An 18,963-nucleotide genomic window follows, 5' to 3' on the forward strand; every position below is an offset into this window, starting at 1 on the left:
AATAATATGCACTGTTAAACTTTCAACATTTTGGCTATGTGCGGCTATTACAAGTCTATAATACCTTCGATTTGCAAAATAGTGCTCTAATGTAATTTTTAATTTCGTCAAATTTAACTTAATATCACTCAATATTATTCGTCTTGATGTAACATTCTTACGTTGGATATTTTGTCTTTATAGTTCTTTATCAGTACGTATTATGTGTAAAATGTTTTTTTTTTATACACATTCGTTTGGTGAAAATAATTTTATCATTCAACTACTATACGACAGATAAAATATAGTGGTCGAGTACGACTATTAAACTAAAAAAGTAGTAGTTAATAAAAAAATCTCGACAGTTCCGGGAGTATTATTTTTATTTTCTATCGAAAACAAATATTATATAACATCGCCCAATCAAGGGAAACTGTTTTATATATCGCGTTATAAATCGTAATTCGTTTTATATATCATCTCCACTTTTACTTACGGTTGTATTTATACCTACTGACATTTTTCACGGCACCGACATAATATCGATACGTAATATTATTTTCCAATTATTATATAAAACGTGTAATATTTCAATCGAAGAAATCGAATATAATATTGTATCAGGAGGATTAGGTACAGCTGTACAGGAAGTAGTAATATACGCCTAAGTGCTACTGGATATAATTATTATTCGACTATAATGCTATTTCATAATTATAATTATCTGCAGGCCATAATATCTCGACGACGAATTGACGTATTGAAACAATAATTAACGAAAATCGTTTAAAATTCAATATATAAATTATAATACTATTACATTCGATTGGACACAGACAATGTGCAAGCGTAGTACCAAGTCAGTACAGCTATACATAATATTATATGTGTATCCGTCACAATATTATTATATTATCATTTGAACGAGAAAAGTGAAAATATTAATGTTATCTAATTAATAGTAAATATAAAATATAGAAAAGGTGCAACGATAATTTTTCATTTTCTTCAGAAACACCGTACCTCCACGATATACCGTACTATTGACAACATATATAGTACAAAAATATAAGCATAATACTACGGTTATTTATTAGCGGCAATAATTATTATCGTTGTCATTTATTAGTTATTACAGTCTGTTTGTGTTCGTACAATTATTACGAACAGTTCCGAATGTACCTGCAGTAACATTATTATACCGTATATTGCAGAGTATACTAGTTTGGCCACTAAAAATTATTACATAACGAATCTTAAAAAAAAAAAATGTAAATCTATTACGTTAAATAGTATATAATTTGAACTATGAATAAATTAAAACTATCTACTAGTTAATTTTTATAGGCGATAAGTGATATGTAGGTATATAATATTATAGTTTATTGCGTTATTTCGTACGCATAAACAATTTATTTTAAGCAAAAAAAATTACCATTTTATTTCTCTACGCGTATAAATCGAAACTGAAAAAAAAAACATAATGTTATGTTATATTCAGTAATAAGACAAAAACTTTTTTTTTTTATAATATACAATAAATAGAGATAAAAACGACTACGGTTTCGATGCGGCGGCAGGTTTTTTTTTCTAGAAGCCGAAAGAGATTATAATTCCCGATCACGTTCTTATATGGTACCAGCTAATGTACGTACCTATATTAAAACTGACCTGGATCGAGAGACGTGATGGGAGAGTAATAATCTCCGACGTGCTCGACAATTATCATCATTATTACATTGTACCTCTATACATCGGACACAATCGGCGCGACTATGCGCGTTTAACGTGCGCAGGGCGCCCAGGACGACAGGACGTCAAATAGATATCCATCTGCTTCGTGTCTCCGCGTCCGTCATCGTCGTTTAAACGCAAACGGGCCCGACCTCGGCGGCGTCGAATGGTAATATTATTCCAACGATCGTCGTACATGTACGCTCGTTAATATTATTTTATTTTAAGACCGTAGTCGTAGGTAATAATGATAAGAATGCGTACAATGTCTGTTTGTATTAGATATCGTTCAAACCGGCATAGGTTATAATATATTATGGGTAGGGGTCGTATTATAATATAGTATAATAGCTGATGCTGCAGCTGCTGTCGTCACCGTCTTAATAATATTATTATTTCAACTATCGTCGAGTAACGCACGTGTTAGTAGGCACGGTATATTTTTCTTAATTTAAAGACAGTAATCATAATTATGCATACAATGTATTTGTATTATAATATTGTTCAAAATGTCATAGGTTATAGCGGTAAGTCCTACTATATAGCTGCTGTGGTCACCTCCTTCATCCATCGCCGTCGGAAAGAATGATATAAATACAACACTGTCGCTTTATATAGTAAAAGTGGGATAATCATAGGATATTAGACATCGAGTTTCACCGTGTTTGACACATTATATCATTATGAAGTATATAATAATATAGTTTGTGGTCGTGGATCACGAATAATAATGCAATTTTTGTATATCATGACGTGCGGCCGTCTACCGCCTGTTGACATTGCTGCAGGTCATCACAATGAATGTCAGACGGTTTTTGTGGTTTTTGAATTATTTTAACGTCTTGCTATTATATTGCAGTCACCGCCGATCAATGACCAAATAATTGAATCGTTTATACTACTACGCTTGAAGATCGAAATCTAAATCAGAATAAATATTCATCGGAAAATAATATTATAGTTGTTAATTTATAAACATTTTTCATGTTTTATTTTATGTCATTTTTAATATAATTGCTTATAGTATTATTTAATCTTTTACGCTCATTAGGTATTCGTCTCTAAAACAATGAAAAAATATAACTTTTTAAAAAAAATATAATTATCTGTTTTATAATTTTATATTCGGACTTGGGAGGACGGTTACATCTCTATAACCCCCTCCCCGGATGCCACTTGCATCCACGTTTGTTCATTTATTGAAACGATTGTTGTAATAAAAATAAGTCAATGGACAGTATTACGATGTATGGCCATAGTCCGTGAAAAGAAAGCGTGGTACAGAAAATGTAATATATCTATATATATTATAAACGAATTTACGTTTACACGAAGATTATAGACGTGGAAATTACTGAAGTGGTTCAGTCATATTTGCACAAAATTGTGCAGACAATATAATCCTTGAGACTGTGGGAATGATCGTAGTGCTTAGTACTTCAATCCCTATAGGTCGCTATTTAAGAGCTCACAAATGGTGTTACCTAAATGGTTAATCCGGTATATACCTAGTGGTACCTACGTCATACACGTAGTGTACGAGCTGCAGTAGTGGCAAATTACAGATCTCGGGAGGGGGCCGCATATAGTGACATATTTGCACCCCGAATACATCGTTGGTGCAAAATATTAAATTGTATTTAATTGCATCATCTTGTTGGTCACCACGGGTAAGTCGAGTTTTGTATATGATTTCGAGAACTAATACTGATTTGAGAATTTTTCAAAATGTCGTTGTAATGTTGTCGATGTAAACGTGGATTTGACAAAAGTCCTAAATACAGTCGTTTAATGATGGCTTTGTTACGTCCGCCTAGAAAAACGAATTCTGGTCTGCACACGCTTGTCGATAATGGCCGCACAAGGACGGCAAAATATTGTTACCGTAGCGTCAGACACTGACTCGAAACGTTGACCCTACGCCCTTCCCTACGTCCCGGGCCGTAAGTCAGTGAGATTTCCAAAATGCCTTTTCATCCGCAGAACGTGTGGACCTGCAATAATAACAATAATAATATGCAGTTTGTCGGTTTTTAAGCAGCACGCGCCAGCTCGATCGCATCTCGGAATGGAAATTAGCGTCGGTCACGTCCGACGACCGCATAGTGGCATGGCGTGGCGTTCCGCGTATTCCGACGCCATCGGCGAACCGAGTCCGAGTCAACATCTATAATAACAATAATAATAATTACCGTACGTCTTCGTGTACATATTATAGACATAGGTATTACAGGTATATTAGGTGCACGCAAAATACCACATTTGGTACAGTCGTACGCGGCCGTGTGCGTTATAGGTACGCCTTAATATTATGTCTGGGACCAGACATCATAATGTGTCTTGTGATCGATCGACTGCGGTGTCCAAACATTTATAGGTAGTATAGGTACCGATACGATAGTTATTTTTTCATACGATAGTGATGATGGTTTTTGGCTAGGCTTGCGATGGCTATAATATAATATAGCAACGTCGTTGGGACACCATCTGAAACGCGTGAAAACAAATATTAAAACTGCAGCAAACGGTGGATGATTAAGCGTCTCCCGAAAATAATCTTAAGCCGGCAACGAATTCATCTAGCGTGACTTATGCGTTAAACACATATCTATTCTATTATATGCTTAATATATAATTGCACCTGTTTGGATTTTACGGTTTTTGGACAATTTAATGGTTCTATTAATTTTTGCTCCAATTGTTATACAGTAGTCACCGATTATATTGCAGTATCCGCGGTTAATTGACTCACATTTTGGACTAAAATAGCGAATTTACTCTTATATTACAGACAAAGTACGTTTATTTTACTCACTAGATACAGTGGGGCCAATTAAAACACGGATAAATAACTCATAATTATTATAAGTTACATTTCTTAAAATATTTTAATTTATTGTACATTATGTTTAATTTAGTGATTACAATATAATGAAATATATTGTAAATATATAAATAATAATGATTATTTATAATTTGTGTCTTAAAAATACATCATAGGCCATAGCTTAATAATTAAATTTTCTATTTCACTCATAAGCATTTTAGATTCTGAGTGAAACGATGAATGTATTGATTTTACAATGATGTGTGTTTTTTTTTTTATTTTTTTTTTTATTTTTTTTTTTATTTGTGTGTCTGTGTACACGATAAGTAGTCGAAATAATGCTTCGATTTTCGACTTCAGTATCTTGTTCGATGGGAAAGTGAATATCGTTGGTGCATTGGGGAGGTCAAAATTTTAATTTCCCAGTAGTTTTCAAAAGCGATGTGAAAAACAAAAGAAAAATTAAGGAAAAACGGGAATTTTTACGCAAAATCGATTTTTAACAAAATCGATTTTGGTTATTGGTGTAACTCTAAAACAAATGACCGTAGATGCATGAAATTTTCACTGGTTGTTTATATTTGCATTTTCTATACACAATACAATTTTGAAAATAATTTGACTTTTTTTGAACTGTTTACGGACATTGTCAGTTTTCAGTTTTTTTAAATTTTTTTTCTATAAATATCAATAAAATTTTATTTGTTGGGTAAAAAAGCTTGAAAATTTAATAGAAGGCTCCTAGGTTATTGTTTCAAAGGCAGATGAAAAAAATTAAAAATCCTTAGTCACAGTTTTTTTTTATACACGTTTAAAGTTCAAATCTTGAAAAAATACGGAAAAATCACGAAAATTTGCAAATTATTTTGAGTTAGAAATTCATAAAAAATTTTCTTTTTAAATCTAAGATTTTAAAATCTAATACAAGATTCCTCATAAGTTTGTCTAACTTTATCAAAAAAAAAAATTTCTACAAGAAAGTCAAATTAAATTTTTATGAGCGTTTTAAATTCATATTTTCACAACATTAGATATTCACTCGATTTCTCATGTACCGATTTCCTTATTTTCTTGTAATTCAAAAACGAATAACTGTAGATACATGAAAATTTCACTGAATGTTTATATTAGCATTTCCTATACACCATACAATTTTGAAAATATTTTGACACTTTTTGAGCTGTTTACGGGCATTTTCAGTTTTCAATTTTTTTAGTTTTTTTTTTCTATAAATATCAATAAAGTTTTATCTGTTGGGCCAAAAAGTGTAAAAATTTAATACAAGACTCCTGATATATTTTTACAATAGCAGTTGAAAAATATTGAAAATACATAGGCACAGTTTTTTTTTTATAAGCATTTAAAGATCAAATTTGGACAGAATTTATCAAAATCTCGAAAATTATCAACCATTGTAATTAATAAATTATAAAATGTTCAGTTTTTATAGCTAAGGATTGAAAATTTAAAACAAGATTCCATGTAAATAGATAATTCGGTTACCAAAAAATCTAAAAAATACACAAGCACAGTTTATTTGTATAGTCATTTTAAGTTCAAATTTGGACGAAATTACATAAAAACCTAGAATAACTATTTTAGTTATTTTGTTGTGATTGTATAATATTATTCGTGGGCACTTGAAACTTCTAATTTGTAATATTTTCATCGATATATTATGATGATAGTATCACGGTTTGTTGTTGATGTATAACGCGTTATATGTACCTAATGGATATTGTGATATGATTAATTTGGAATTTATTATAGGTCAATTTTTTTTTTAATACCATAGATAAGTGTATAATATGTCTTATACCTAGACTGACATATCGTCTCCACTCAGAATCGTTTTTCTTATACAATGATATATCATTGAATTCAAATTTAATACCATCCATTATACAGTGACCCACTTGTAACCTACAGTACAGCAGAGCGACATCCACTTGCCCACCTTTTTACTATTAAGTAGGTACATAATGTGCATATTTATTATACATACCTTTTTGTTCTTGTGCCTTTTTTCCTTATTGACTTATTTTGTAAATGGACTCAAATGCTCTGGTCTTGAATTGAGTCCAACGAGTCCGGCGACATTCGTGTTTTCGACGATAACGGCCCCTATACAAAATAAGTGGCCGGTGAAAGTGCTCTGAAATCCTCAACGTGGCTCATCTTTTTGCAACGATTGATTCTGAAACTTTGCTTCCACGCGCACATATGCTGCAGTGACCCATCGCATATTGGCTTTCACAGATCTATCAATCTTTGACTCTGACCAGAGATCGGTACAGATAACTGTGGTATCGTAAGTCTATAATACCAGTATGATATAATATTATTATTGAATCGAAACTACCTGCACTGGCTGCAGTCGTCAAAAAATTCAACCGGGAAATAAAAAACTAATCGGGACATTACCCACACTGTCAGCTGTAGTCTTCAAATTGTACCTATAGATACTTGTAGACCTTCCTCGCATCACTTTGTTACACGCCAACTATTGTCTATAATAACCATTGTATCGACAGACCATCGATGAACTTCTTGTTGTTTGTTGTAGTACTTACATCATAAGTCATAACTCATTCAATCGGGAAATAAAAACTCATGTCGACGGCACACGAGTTTTTCGCGGCAACAAGCCCCCCCCCCCCCCCTATCATAGGTGATACGAATTTTAATATTTTATATACATCGCTATCGATCGTTCGGTCCGCGAGTTGTATTTTTCCGACCTGCGGCGGAAGCCTACAAAATATATCTCAAGCCTAACCTAACCATACCATACCTAACCATGGGTGTAGTACACGGGGACTTGTCGTTGATAATTATACTTTGTCATAGTATTATCACTATGTGATTGCTCATTATTATTACCATATTCTAATATAATATTATTAATCTCGGGCGCGCGCGGTTCCCGTTATAATATAGGAGATCTACGAACGGACACGTGTGTACGCGTCCGCGCCTCGCGTAGGTATAGTATTATAATATTCGTAATATACGTATATAATATGGGTACAGTCGATTTATTTGTTTGCTCTAGTTTCTCGGCCAGACCTCAGCTTCGGGCGCCATTCGGCATCGCCGGGCTGGGAACCGGGGCCCGGGGGCGCACGCACCGTGCGATTGGATTTTTAAAAAAAAAAAAACAGTCGTCGTACAGCGCAATAATAATTATGACCCGTCCGATATACGACCTAAGCTCATTTGCATGTGTCGAGCCGTCCGCGCGAGGAATTTCGCGGCACTCTCCCAAGGCCGCCGATCTTTTCGTCCACAGACCCGACAGACCCGACCCGGTTTCGATAATATTACTATTACTATTATTATCGCTATATAACATTACGACTATCGTTATAGTCCATGTACATTATTATTATGTGTATATTATAGTAGGTATATTATATACGCTCGTGTGACACATTTTTTTTAAATATCATTAATGGTGTACTTGTGTAGGTATACAGGTACCTACGCGACGAACCGGAAGAAAACTGGTAACCGGGAAACCGGAAAAACTATACAGAAGACGTTATTGCGGGCGGCCTCCGTTTTTATTAATAGTAATAATAAAAAATGATTGAAAATCGATTAATTTTTATACATGTTACCCGCAGTTTGTAATAATATATTCATATATTAATATAAATACATTATATTTTGTACGACTATCTGATGTACCTATATAAATAATGAAATGCGATCAACATTTAATTGTACCTATATAAGTTTAGCTTGTTTCGACCGCAAATCGTCGGGATATGTAGATTTTACTCAAGTTATAATAATATGCGATAGATTAAATTTGGAATCAAGTGGTAGATTTACAGGCATGGTGGAGATTAGGTCATCTCTTATGAAGTGGTAGCCGGTTGTAATCTGTAATTTAAATAATCTAATAAGAACGATAAGTATTTTAGAAAATATATTAAATACCATTTGCGAGTATATTTTATACCCGAATAAGAGATTCGTTTTCCCGGCCAAATAAGGAGTAAAAGTTATTTTTTTTTATAAAATTCTTTTTGAATACGTTCAGAGCAATTATTTTCAAATCTGTTTTGAATAGTTAAAACTTAATTAGGTATAACTTTTTGTACTAACTATCAATTTTAAAAAGTTAAATATAACTTTTGTACTTTTATTCCTCCAAAAAAAGAGTTGTTTAGGACTGCTCGTCGGTAAAACAATGTTTACTTGGATAATAATAATTTTACGAAAATCGTATAATAAAGCTTCGAAAAATGTTTGACTCCGAGTGAATAGTCCGGTCTCTTTCTTTCGTTATTTTTACTAAACGAATTAGGAAATTCATTTATATAGTCCATTGGAAGCCCCGAACATTTTGAATCACTGACAGGTTTTTTTTTTCCCACGCCACGGTCTCAAATGATTTAATAAATACAAAATTATTACTACTTGCTAGGCGTGATGATCCACTGGCCGTATTACACTTTGTATTTTTTATTTTTTAAGAAATGTTATTAAAACAGCTATAAATTTGAATGAGTTAAACATGCATAATTGGGATTTTTTTTTTCTCGAAACTCGTATTTTAATTACACAAATAAATTACACTGCACGTTATATTATTATACGTTTGTACGTACCAACTGCAGTACACTATAACCACAATCTAAGACCATTCATAAATGAGGTGACAATGATGAATGAGCAGTCGCGGGTATATTAATTACAAAATCACTGTACGCCCGGGGCTTTCCGTACTCCGTGGGTACTTCTAGTACTTAAAATACTCAGATGAACCTAACCCGGTGCAGACCGTTATTAAAGGTGAATCCAACCCAATTTTCTAAAAAAAACAATGAAATCCTCGTCCACATCAATAATAATCGTAAGATATGAACCGCGTATTCCACGACTGTTTGTTATGCAGTCTCAATGGCACGAGGACTTTAAAAGCTTAACGACGCGTTGTTCGATGTTTGAACATAATATTATTATATTCATATTTTTTTCATTACCATTGTGTTATTAAATACGAAACAGAGATAATACACACACACACATACACATACACGCACTCGCATAATATCATTGGTAGGTTTTTGCACACTATATTTTACGGTTATGCGTATGAACGGCACGAGATAAGCAAGCTCGGCGACGTTTTCTCTAAAATGTATGCAAACAAATGTAAGAAGATAATAATAATATTTTATTATACTATAGTATTGCGGGGTCGGCGTCGTTTATGGGAGTTGATATTTTACACGGAATGAGGTTAGATGAAATATTAACAGAAAACATACATACACACGCCGTAACTGTACATATATTATTTATTTTTTAAAATATACATTCTTGTTATAATATGATAGGTGTAGGTACACACGCGCATTGCGCGCTACCTACTAAATTTACCGAATTCATTTTATTCCGCACTGAGTTATAGTTTAATGTATAGGTATATCTCGTATAATGCGAAAACGGCCGGGACTTGAGATGATGCCAACCACGGTAGATTGGTATCCGAGTGACCATTAACCGATTACACGTACGAAATGCGCGTATCTTCCGCCTAAAGACGACCAACACTTTTGTGTGCACACCCGGCGACGACTGTATCATTATAATATGTCGCTGTACCAATCGACCTTGCGCGAGTGGAATCGAAATAGAAAATGTTATTATAATATCGCTTTGCTAGTTTACCATAGGTTAGGTATGTATTTTGTTCGCTCTTTCGATACTTATATATATACTTAATATATATTATATATATATTAAATATATATTATATATATATATATATTAAATATATATTATATATATTATATTATATACTTATACTTATAACTAAAATCGTATAACCTAAAATAATTAGGAGATATTAATCAAACGGCCTTTAAAAAGGTACACATCTTTTTTCAGTTCTTTTGAACATAATATTAATTTATAATTATTTGTGAAACAAATCGAATATTGATCCACTGACTCCTGCAGCAGCCCTGCAGTACCTGCTCGACTGCAGACTACAGCGATCCTGCGCAATGATGGAGATTATAATATTATATAACACTCACAACAAACGGTCATTCAACGGTTCGCAGACAAAAAAATTATGTTTCTTTTATAGGTACGCGTCTTCGGGCAAGACTATAATATTATAGCTACAAGGGTACACGAAACGTGGACATAAACTATGTAGGTAATAATTTTCTGATTGTTATGGTTTGTACACCGAGACATTTCCAGTTCATATATTTACACGCTTTTCCTTGCTGCAGTGGATAATATTTCCGTGGGAAGCAGAATAATTGAAATAATTACAAATGTATAATATTATATATTATTAGTAAGCTATATATGTGTCATTCTATCTGCAATGCCCGCGCTCGATTAACCAATCCTTTCTTTCACTAAAATAACATTCCATATAAACTATATGTTGTTATCTTGCCGCAGTGAATAACTCGATTGAGCTGTTTCTTTCATATTATTATTATTATTATAAGAGATGAATATACCAGAATTACAACTTTCTTCGCGACGTATTGATTCGGTTGAACGACGGTTTACGGAACATTTGCGCATACTCTTCACGACATTAAATCTACAACAATTATTATTATTATATATAAATTAATGATAAAAAAACATATTTTTATAATATATTCACGAAACTGGAGGGCTGCTAAAGTGAAGATTTGCAACGGGATTATAAAATATTATTATTATACGTCTCGGAAATAACCTGAAAATAGCGGAGACGATAGCGGCGCGTGTTATTCTATACGACACTAAATCATATACACGACTCCATGACACATGTTCGTAATAAATTCTTGGCATTACACTATAGAGCTATTATAGTATATAGTTGTACCAAGTTGCGGTGGTATAGGTACGACGTATCAATTTTTTTATTTTATGGTCTCGCCGCTTGATACTGGAATGTCTCGTCTCGACGATGGAAAATGTGAAAATCTACATCCACATATTATTGTTATTAAGGTGTGTCTGCATCAGTCTACCCACAAACGTGTTATCACCCCGATTTGAAAGTGAAATTCAGCGTACGTCCGCGACCGCAAATACAGTGGTTCGATGATGTGTTACGTATATCTTAGACATTTTAATTCGTTTCCGTTAAGTGAACCAACACGCGATGATCGAATACTTTTTCAGTCGATTACTGTTCAAATATATACGTGGAAAAAACGTTATTGGAAGATTTTATTTCGTTTCGTTGTGCGTGACACGGTACTATGTTTGTTATAAGCGCACAGCCAATGTAGCCACTCGAAAAAAAAATTCACTCAATCGGGCGGTTATCACAACAGAATGAGTACGATGATTGGTTTATACATTATAACCATACTATATCTGAAGGAAGCCATTATGGCAGTATACGAGTGTTTTAATTTGCAGAACTAAGTTCGTACATTATAGGTATAGGTATTATGATATCATGTACTTCAGGAACAATTGTAGTAGGCACTCAAAGTTTACGATTATATGGCAAACTTTTTTTAAATTTGAATCGAGGAAGTTTTATAAATATAAAGTATCTATATTAGGTACAGTTTATGAACTTGATAATGGTGAAATATAATATTTTGATAGCACTTTAATATAACTGATATTAAGTATGAAGAAAATGACGGAAAGTTCAACGCCGACGCCCTGTATTATACAACTAGTAAGATGTGATAGCTTACGTTGATATTTAGAATTTAGGGTAAAATATAATATTAGTAAATTAGAAATTACATAAATAATATACAGAAACCAACATAATGTTAAAAGTGAGCATGGGATTAAATTGAATATAATCACGGCACAGACAATAATATGATGTATTTACCTACATTATACGTTCAGCGTTGTATCACATGCATTATTGATTATATTTTGTCTACTGCAGTACTGCATTTGTGTAGGTGCCTGCTGTACCCATTGCCCATTGGAATACACAATCGAATTAAACATAACTACGCAACAGACAATAAAATACAAGTTTACTAGACAACGTATTTGGAAGTGAAATTGTTTTCGTACCCATTAAGTCGAAATGAAAGTGAAAAATATCTAATTTGTTTTATAATTGAAACTTTTGTTTGTGTTTGTCTACACGTTGTAGAACGCTCATTAAAATATAATTACTTGTAATAATATTAATGTAAAGTAGCTCGATCAAAATTTACATTATAATATTTTATTGGCTAAAATGATGAACACATTTAATAAAATATGATTATTTATATTTTTGATATTACATACGTTAGATGACGTTATCACATCTTAAATATAAAAAGTTCCCTAACTAATTATTATATATATTTTCTTGAGAATTTCTTATCCTTATTGATTGAAAATTGACCAAGACTTACTACCTTTCGCAATGTATAGTTAATTGCGAAAAACTAGTAAAATACTACTTATTAGGTACCTAGGTAGTAAATTGAACAAAATATTTCGATTCATCATTATTAAAGTTCTTAAGAAAATACTTTTTTTATTTAAGCTCAATGCTGTATAGTGTCCGTGTTTTTTTTTATTTCACACACATGCTAGTTTCGATTTATCACAAGAATATTATACTATATAGAAATCATTAATAATGTTTTTCAATTTTAATAATATACAGCTGGAAAACATTTAAAACCTGTTGTTGTAGCAAGTAACGCCGTTTTTGAGGAACACTTAATATTAGTTTGACAGTAAAGTTGTCTAATGAAATTAGTGCTATTCTATTGGATTTAGGTTATCTAAAAATAAAAAATTCAAAACATTTTAACGATAAATATTTTATAGTTTCAACTGAACTGAATTTATTAAAAAATATATTCTTAGCTACCTATTAAAAAATAAAATCGAAAATAAACACTTATTTTCTATGTATAATATTTAACATAATGAATATTATTTAATTTGTTATTTTACATTTTACATTTCAGATGATATTCAATCTACGAATCATAATTTTAAATTTAATCATATTTAATAGACCTGTTGATATCAAAAAATGTGGGAACCATAAATAATAATCGAGACGACCGTTTTTTGTTTTAAATCGGTCATTTCACCACCCCACCTTGTAACGTATAAGTGTGAATGACACAAAAACAAGAAACGGTTGGAAAAAGTCGTTTTCATTCATTTAAATCGTGTAACTCTGTTTTTTTCAAGTCTTCCGGACAATTAATATTTCCATTCTCAACATAAAACTAATAAAAAAAGTGGTTTGTATAACATTTGCACTATACCGCCAAAAACACGACCGAATAACATATTTCCACATATTATCGTTCTACACCTAATCGGACGACCCCCGCTCACATACCGTATTATATTTTTTTTACAGACTCAAAATATTTTCACTCGTTTAACGCATCGATCGTCATTTATTATTACTGTAACAGGCCGAATTTCATGGGTTTTCGAATAAAACCAAAACTAAAAAATTATAATAAAATAACGGTACGTGTCGCAGACACCGGACACCCAACGCACTACCTATATCAGCTAATGTGTAAGTGTGGCGGGTAGTCGTCCGTACAATGCGAGACGTTTATTTTCATATTAATTCGTATATGCAAACACGGAGAGCGCGTGTGATCGGACCTGACTCGCCTCTGCAGTGTGTCTGTGTCTGTGTGTGTGTATGTCTGTTAGTGTGTGTGTGTGTGTGGTGTGTGTGTGTATGTGTGCATGCATGATTGGCCTCCGTAGGAATTCGAGTAGGTGGCAATAGCCGAGGACGAGGAAGAGCTTTACTGGGTCAAGGTCACTGGGGCACCGACCTCATGTAAGGGTGCGACGCCAACCTTTATATTAGTATAATATTAGGTACTTCTATAAACCACATACTATTAGAACACGTAAAAAGTGGAAATAAGAAACAATATATATAGGTATAAAATATAAGAATTATATAAGAATCTATGATATAACTACAATTGCTATTGTTACTATTAAGTATTTATCGTCGTAATTCATTTTTGTATTTTTATATTATTTAGACAAATAAAACACATATTTATTTTCTTAAATCGAATTTTGTTACTCGTCATTTAATTATATTATGATCTGTCTCGCATGTTCTAAACTTCAAACTTTTGACTGCGCTGACGTAAAAAACTGAACGTACGTAAGAAGTATTTTGTTTCACAGCCGGCTTCACCGACTTATCTCGTCACTCTAACATTACATCGTCATAATATTATACCGTGCGTGTTTATTATTTTTACTATTATTCTCGTAATAGCTAACGGTCAACAACGACATGTATATATATGTGGATTTTTCTTCTATTTTATATTATAACATTACGAATTTTTTTACTGTCACGGTCACAAGTAACTCCAAAAACACCAGTCTTAGGCGTATCACCTTCCTATCTCTGTCCGTCTATCTGTCTCTTTTTTACATCAGCTCTCTGTACCTCTGTCTGTCTCTTCCTTTCTTTCTCCAATCACAGACAATTTATTCTCCATCCGTATCTCTGAAACGCGCTATTCTATTATATTGTCTTGGTTATCGCTACGGTAGGTAATCAGAGTTTGCGACGTAACCGGTGAGGCCCACACACGCTATAATATTCTATGGTATTGATGACTTGACGTGTATAATATCAACAATTACTCTAACGCATAATAACATACCTGTAAAGCGTGTACCTACACGGCCTCACTGATTAGACGTACACGCGATGTTTAATAATTGTGTTATAATATATACTCGGTGCAGTATACAAAATATGAATAGGATATAATAATATGCAGTGTTTAATTGATAAGTATTTAAAAAAACGAATACTTTCAAGCACCTCCCACCCCGATTCGTGGTACTCATTATAATACCGTGTGCTGGTAATTATAATGTGGTGGCCGTGTCTGTACAGAAAGCCCGTCCGGAAGCTTATCCGGGAGCGTCGGTGAAAATCCTTCCAAAAAGATGCGTCGGCGATGGACTCCGCGGCCGAAAGAGAAAATGTGATAGGTTATAGCTATACTCGGGCGGTATATATTATATCGTTTGCGGTCCTTCCATTGAGCACGCATTGTGTCGGCCACGTGATTTTTCAATTCGCCGCCGAAAACGTATAATATATATATATATAACTACATAACATTATATTATTATAACATGTATGTATGTCTGCAGAGTTGTGCTTTCACATTTTCTGACGAAACGCCATCCGATGTTACTATATGTATTATATACATCTGTCCGATTATTATTATTATTATATAGCCTAGAGATTCCGTCCGCGATAAATCATCGGCAAACTACTTACGCCGCCGCAGGTTTATCGACCATAATATTATATATAATATCATAATAATAATTTGTAACAGAACGTTTATGAAAATGACCGCTTTCAGCCCGATAAAAACGTCGCCGAAAACCCTCTCAGCTGGTTACCGACCCGTCAGATCGGTGTTAATTATTTATTATTAATAGTTCACGATCGTAACAAACGATTATATTATTATTTATTATCATAAATACGGTCGTGACTCGCGAGTCTCGATAACCCGAACCTCAATAATTCGAAAACCTTGAAAAATCAAATTATTTTTTTGTCCCTTGAAGTGTTTTTAAGTTGTGTTTGAGAAGTATATTAGGTACTCAAAAAATACACAAGTTAAATTTGTTTTTATTCCTCCAATGAGATTATAGTCATCGATACTCGACTGAAGGATAATGTTCTCCACGACAACCCCGCAAAATCGAATAATATATCTTAGGAAATTGGAATAAAATATATCGCACTGTACCTTAATATAATATAATACAATATAGGTACTGACGAGGATAATATTTATTACCATTACGCGTCCTCATTCCTCGGTGATAACGTCTAAAAGTTGAGTCTCGATAACTCAAATCTCGAAAAATTGTTATTAAGTTGCGTTCGAAATCCGCGAGATGTATGTAACTATTAATACACAAGTCGAATTTATTTTTATTCCCATTGACAAGACCTCAACATCGTATCTATAAATCTTAAACATTTTGAGGAAATAACGCACTGCTGTACCTTAATACCATATCATTATGGACTGGCGACGATAATATAATAATAAAACATAAATACATATAATAGCCGTATTGACCGTGACTAATGCGAGCGCGTTTATAACAATTGTGAGTCCGAAATCAAGTTCAAGGCTCGCGAACGTATCTATGTGGCGTTATAATAATAATAATAATATAATACTGCCATAATAATGCACGCGTTGCATAAATTAACGAACCGTTTTAATTCGAAACCTAGTCACAACTAATTAACGTAATTTTATTATGTATTTGCTCAGCGTTATGAAAACGGTACGATCAAAATATTATTGTGTATGTATATGAGGCACTGTTTTTATTAATTATTGTACTCGCGTCTTTTAATTGTTCGATTTCATATCTGACCCATATATTTTGTCGTGTAGGTATACTATATAGACATAATATGTTAACTATAAGTTATACAATTAATGATAAAATATTATTTGATTTGTATACAAAACAGTAGTTTTGGTGCCGTTCAATCAACAAGTACACCGGCCAAATGTGTATAATATTTAGTTCAAGGGTTGCCAACCTGTTGACATTTAGTGTAATATATCGTATTACAAATTAATGGTACCAATATCAGTTGATCACGTGCACACTTTTATATGCAAAATAAGTAAAGGTACCAAAAGTAAAATTTATTAGCGAAGAAAAACATACAAATTTTCTAAGGAAAAATAATAAAATGAGAATATTATTATACACTGCATGTAATAATGTAAATAATATACCTAAACTAATAGTAGTCCATAATCAGATACTTAAGATTGCAGTTTGCTGGTGCCTATAGTTGCGACAGTCCGCTGAATTGTATAATTATTGTGTTTCAATCGAATTTCATTAATTGTACAGCTGGGTCGTGAAAAAAAATCCTAATTGGGTTGCGCAAAAAAGTGTAACCGCGAACGAAAACCCACGAGATAATAATAAGCTGCTCCGACAGATCTCGACGAACAATGCACCGACGTTTTGTCGATCATTGTTATTTCCTTTTACGTTTACGCCGTGTAGATAAGTTACACTGTGTAGAAAGTCGTGGATGAAACCATCGCTATACATCAAGTATCATATATCAATAACGAAATAAAATCTCAATGTCAATAAAAGTACAAAATGAGTTCACATCGGGACACGTTGTTAGATAGTAAAAGTCACTTTTCCATATAAGTACAACAGTTTCCGTGTAAAACCACGGGGTTTCACTGTCGTTGAGAAAAATAGTTTCTTATCTCACTAGAGAAATGTATAACATTAGTTTAACGCGTTCGAAAGGAAATGATGAGTAGGTAGGTATAGTTGTTAACTTAAAATTATTAACATTTTGAAAAGCACTTACACACCAGGCTCATTAATACAATAATAAATTATGCAAATATTTTATATTACGCACGCTATAATTGTAGTACACATTATAAATACCTGCACGCGTCTTGTGTAGGTTGATTATAAATTAGTGAAAATAGTAATTTTAGTATAAATCGTTTGCGATTTCCACTACTACTCAGAATAATATGAATTAAAATAATAACATTAATCTATGATAGAATGCACTCGATAGTAGACAATCACATAGCTAGGATAATGTGACCGGAGAACATTTTTTATATTTTTTGAAAACTACAAAAAAACTTTGATGACATCTTCTACGAAATGATCTATTTTAATTTTAATTTTGATGCAGTATTAAAACTCATTTTCGTTGTGATTATCTGTTATTCATTAATTGTATATTATGCTCGGTCATATAATATTATTGAAACCAATTAACTTTTTCTTCGAGTCGTGAGGAAAGAAGAGTGGAACAATGATTAATATAATAATACAGACGTTTGGGAGAAAAATTAAGCCCTTTTCTCTTCGGTTGCAGCTGCACTGCTGTGCAAGTCCAGATAAACCGAATATAGAAAAACAAAAGAGTACACCGACTACGTACAAGCGACTTGTATTATAATAATAATAATAATAATAATAATAATAATAATAATAACAACACGAGCGTTACAAAAGTCACGCATCTTTTGCCGGGCACGTTGCTTTGTGATCTAGGCACCCATAGTGCAATTACGATTTACCGGTTAAATTCGTTTCCGTGATATTGATTAGTTTCAAACGTTCCATAATATTGTACAATAATTAAATCAGAAAACACCGGAATCGACGTCCGCCATCGTCGTGATAAAAATAACACGCGATACGTGGGCATATTAAAAGTACACGCGTCTATGTATGTACATGATATAGTAGGTATAACGTGGATCCCGAACTTGAAATCGCTGACCTACTTTCATTCGTATATTTAAAAAAAAAAAAAACCTGATCTTACGATATTATTTAGTGATGGTTGGGGAAACGAATAACAATAATACGTGTGT

The sequence above is a fragment of the Metopolophium dirhodum genome, chromosome 9, assembly GCF_019925205.1.
Source record: "Metopolophium dirhodum isolate CAU chromosome 9, ASM1992520v1, whole genome shotgun sequence".
Classification (NCBI taxonomy): domain Eukaryota; kingdom Metazoa; phylum Arthropoda; class Insecta; order Hemiptera; family Aphididae; genus Metopolophium; species Metopolophium dirhodum.